Genomic DNA, 5,505 nt, shown 5'->3' with positions numbered 1-5,505 from the left:
GTCTTGGGCACTAATACACCCCCATACCATCACACATGTGTAAGTTACCCATGTCTTAGGCACTAATACACCCCCATACCATCACACATGTGTAAGTTACCCATGTCTTGGGCACTAATACACCCCCATACCATCACACATGTGTAAGTTACCCATGTCTTGTTCACTAATACACCCCCTTACCATCACACATGTGTAAGTTACCCATGTCTTGTTCACTAATACACCCCCATACCATCACACATGTGTAAGTTACCCATGTCTTGGGCACTAATACACCCCCATACCATCACACATGTGTAAGTTACCCATGTCTTGGGCACTAATACACCCCCATACCATCACACATGTGTAAGTTACCCATGTCTTGGTCACTAATACACCCCCATACCATCACACATGTGTAAGTTACCCATGTCTTGGGCACTAATACACCCCCATACCATCACACATGTGTAAGTTACCCATGTCTTGGGCACTAATACACCCCCATACCATCACACATGTGTAAGTTACCCATGTCTTGGGCACTAATACACCCCCATACCATCACACATGTGTAAGTTACCCATGTCTTGGGCACTAATACACCCCCATACCATCACACATGTGTAAGTTACCCATGCCTTGGGCACTAATACACCCCCATACCATCACACATGTGTAAGTTACCCATGCCTTGTTCACTAATACACCCCCATACCATCACACATGTGTAAGTTACCCATGCCTTGGGCACTAATACACCCCCATACCATCACACATGTGTAAGTTACCCATGTCTTGGGCACTAATACACCCCCATACCATCACACATGTGTAAGTTACCCATGCCTTGGGCACTAATACACCCCCATACCATCACACATGTGTAAGTTACCCATGCTTGGGCACTAATACACCCCCATACCATCACACATGTGTAAGTTAGTCATGTCTTGTTCACTAATACACCCCCATACCATCACACATGTGTAAGTTACCCATGCCTTGTTCACTAATACACCCCCATACCATCACACATGTGTAAGTTACCCATGTCTTGGGCACTAATACACCCCCATACCATCACACATGTGTAAGTTACCCATGTCTTGGGCACTAATACACCCCCATACCATCACACATGTGTAAGTTACCCATGTCTTGTTCACTAATACACCCCCATACCATCACACATGTTTAAGTTACCCATGTCTTGTTCACTAATACACCCCCATACCATCACACATGTGTATGTTACCCATGTCTTGTTCACTAATACACCCCCATACCATCACACATGTGTAAGTTACCCATGTCTTGGGCACTAATACACCCCCATACCATCACACATGTGTAAGTTACCCATGTCTTGTTCACTAATACACCCCCATACCATCACACATGTGTAAGTTACCCATGTCTTGGGCACTAATACACCCCCATACCATCACACATGCGTAAGTTACCCATGTCTTGTTCACTAATACACCCCCATACCATCACACATGTGTAAGTTACCCATGTCTTGTTCACTAATACACCCCCATACCATCACACATGTGTAAGTTACCCATGTCTTGTTCACTAATACACCCCCATACCATCACACATGTGTAAGTTACCCATGCCTTGGGCACTAATACACCTCCATACCATCACACATGTGTAAGTTACCCATGTCTTGGGCACTAATGCACCCCCATACCATCACACATGTGTAAGTTACCCATGTCTTGTTCACTAATACACCCCCATACCATCACACATGTGTAAGTTACCCATGCCTTGTTCACTAATACACCCCCATACCATCACACATGTGTAAGTTACCCATGTCTTGTTCACTATTACACCCCCATACCATCACACATGTGTAAGTTACCCATGTCTTGGGCACTAATACACCCCCATACCATCACACATGTGTAAGTTACCCATGCCTTGGGCACTAATACACCCCCATACCATCACACATGTGTAAGTTACCCATGTCTTGGGCACTAATACACCCCCATACCATCACACATGTGTAAGTTACCCATGCCTTGTTCACTAATACACCCCCATACCATCACACATGTGTAAGTTACCCATGCCTTGTTCACTAATACACCCCCATACCATCACACATGTGTAAGTTACCCATGTCTTGTTCACTAATACACCCCCATACCATCACACATGTGTAAGTTACCCATGTCTTGGGCACTAATACACCCCCATACCATCACACATGTGTAAGTTACCCATGCCTTGGGCACTAATACACCCCCATACCATCACACATGTGTAAGTTACCCATGCCTTGGGCACTAATACACCCCCATACCATCACACATGTGTAAGTTACCCATGCCTTGGGCACTAATACACCCCCATACCATCACACATGTGTAAGTTACCCATGCCTTGGGCACTAATACACCCCCATACCATCACACATGTGTAAGTTACCCATGCCTTGGGCACTAATACACCCCCATCCCATCACACATGTGTAAGTTACCCATGTCTTGTTCACTAATACACCCCCATACCATCACACATGTGTAAGTTACCCATGCCTTGTTCACTAATACACCCCCATACCATCACACATGTGTAAGTTACCCATGCCTTGGGCACTAATACACCCCCATACCATCACACATGTGTAAGTTACCCATGTCTTGGGCACTAAATACACCCCCATACCATCACACATGTGTAAGTTACCCATGTCTTGGGCACTAATACACCCCCATACCATCACACATGTGTAAGTTACCCATGTCTTGGGCACTAAATACACCCCCATACCATCACACATGTGTAAGTTACCCATGTCTTGGGCACTAATACACCCCCATACCATCACACATGTGTAAGTTACCCATGTCTTGGGCACTAATACACCCCCATACCATCACACATGTGTAAGTTACCCATGTCTTGTTCACTAATACACCCCCATACCATCACACATGTGTAAGTTACCCATGTCTTGGGCACTAATACACCCCCATACCATCACACATGTGTAAGTTACCCATGTCTTGTTCACTAATACACCCCCATACCATCACACATGTGTAAGTTACCCATGCCTTGGGCACTAATACACCCCCATACCATCACACATGTGTAAGTTACCCATGTCTTGGGCACTAAATACACCCCCATACCATCACACATGTGTAAGTTACCCATGTCTTGGGCACTAATACACCCCCATACCATCACACATGTGTAAGTTACCCATGTCTTGGGCACTAAATACACCCCCATACCATCACACATGTGTAAGTTACCCATGTCTTGGGCACTAATACACCCCCATACCATCACACATGTGTAAGTTACCCATGTCTTGGGCACTAATACACCCCCATACCATCACACATGTGTAAGTTACCCATGTCTTGTTCACTAATACACCCCCATACCATCACACATGTGTAAGTTACCCATGTCTTGGGCACTAATACACCCCCATACCATCACACATGTGTAAGTTACCCATGTCTTGTTCACTAATACACCCCCTTACCATCACACATGTGTAAGTTACCCATGTCTTGTTCACTAATACACCCCCATACCATCACACATGTGTAAGTTACCCATGTCTTGGGCACTAATACACCCCCATACCATCACACATGTGTAAGTTACCCATGTCTTGGGCACTAATACACCCCCATACCATCACACATGTGTAAGTTAGTCATGTCTTGTTCACTAATACACCCCCATACCATCACACATGTGTAAGTTACCCATGTCTTGGGCACTAATACACCCCCATACCATCACACATGTGTAAGTTACCCATGTCTTGGGCACTAATACACCCCCATACCATCACACATGTGTAAGTTACCCATGTCTTGTTCACTAATACACCCCCATACCATCACACATGTGTAAGTTACCCATGTCTTGTTCACTAATACACCCCCATACCATCACACATGTGTAAGTTACCCATGTCTTGTTCACTAATACACCCCCATACCATCACACATGTGTAAGTTAGTCATGTCTTGTTCACTAATACACCCCCATACCATCACACATGTGTAAGTTACCCATGTCTTGTTCACTAATACACCCCCATACCATCACACATGTGTAAGTTACCCATGCCTTGTTCACTAATACACCCCCATACCATCACACATGTGTAAGTTACCCATGTCTTGGGCACTAATACACCCCCATACCATCACACATGTGTAAGTTACCCATGTCTTGTTCACTAATACACCCCCATACCATCACACATGTGTAAGTTACCCATGTCTTGTTCACTAATACACCCCCATACCATCACACATGTGTAAGTTACCCATGTCTTGTTCACTAATACACCCCCATACCATCACACATGTGTAAGTTAGTCATGTCTTGTTCACTAATACACCCCCATACCATCACACATGTGTAAGTTACCCATGTCTTGTTCACTAATACACCCCCATACCATCACACATGTGTAAGTTACCCATGCCTTGTTCACTAATACACCCCCATACCATCACACATGTGTAAGTTACCCATGTCTTGGGCACTAATACACCCCCATACCATCACACATGTGTAAGTTACCCATGTCTTGTTCACTAATACACCCCCATACCATCACACATGTGTAAGTTACCCATGTCTTGTTCACTAATACACCCCCATACCATCACACATGTGTAAGTTACCCATGCCTTGGGCACTAATACACCCCCATACCATCACACATGTGTAAGTTACCCATGTCTTGGGCACTAATACACCCCCATACCATCACACATGTGTAAGTTACCCATGTCTTGTTCACTAATACACCCCCATACCATCACACATGTGTAAGTTACCCATGTCTTGTTCACTAATACACCCCCATACCATCACACATGTGTAAGTTACCCATGTCTTGTTCACTAATACACCCCCATACCATCACACATGTGTAAGTTACCCATGTCTTGTTCACTAATACACCCCCATACCATCACACATGTGTAAGTTAGTCATGTCTTGTTCACTAATACACCCCCATACCATCACACATGTGTAAGTTACCCATGTCTTGTTCACTAATACACCCCCATACCATCACACATGTGTAAGTTAGTCATGTCTTGTTCACTAATACACCCCCATACCATCACACATGTGTAAGTTACCCATGTCTTGTTCACTAATACACCCCCATACCATCACACATGTGTAAGTTACCCATGTCTTGTTCACTAATACACCCCCATACCATCACAGATGTGTAAGTTACCCATGCCTTGGGCACTAATACACCCCCATACCATCACACATGTGTAAGTTACCCATGTCTTGTTCACTAATACACCCCCATACCATCACACATGTGTAAGTTACCCATGTCTTGTTCACTAATACACCCCCATACCATCACACATGTGTAAGTTACCCATGCCTTGGGCACTAATACACCCCCATACCATCACACATGTGTAAGTTACCCATGCCTTGGGCACTAATACACCCCCATACCATCACACATGCTGG

The sequence above is a fragment of the Nerophis ophidion genome, linkage group LG24 (assembly GCF_033978795.1).
Source record: "Nerophis ophidion isolate RoL-2023_Sa linkage group LG24, RoL_Noph_v1.0, whole genome shotgun sequence".
NCBI lineage: Eukaryota > Metazoa > Chordata > Actinopteri > Syngnathiformes > Syngnathidae > Nerophis > Nerophis ophidion.
Note: the sequence above shows the minus strand (reverse complement) of the source record.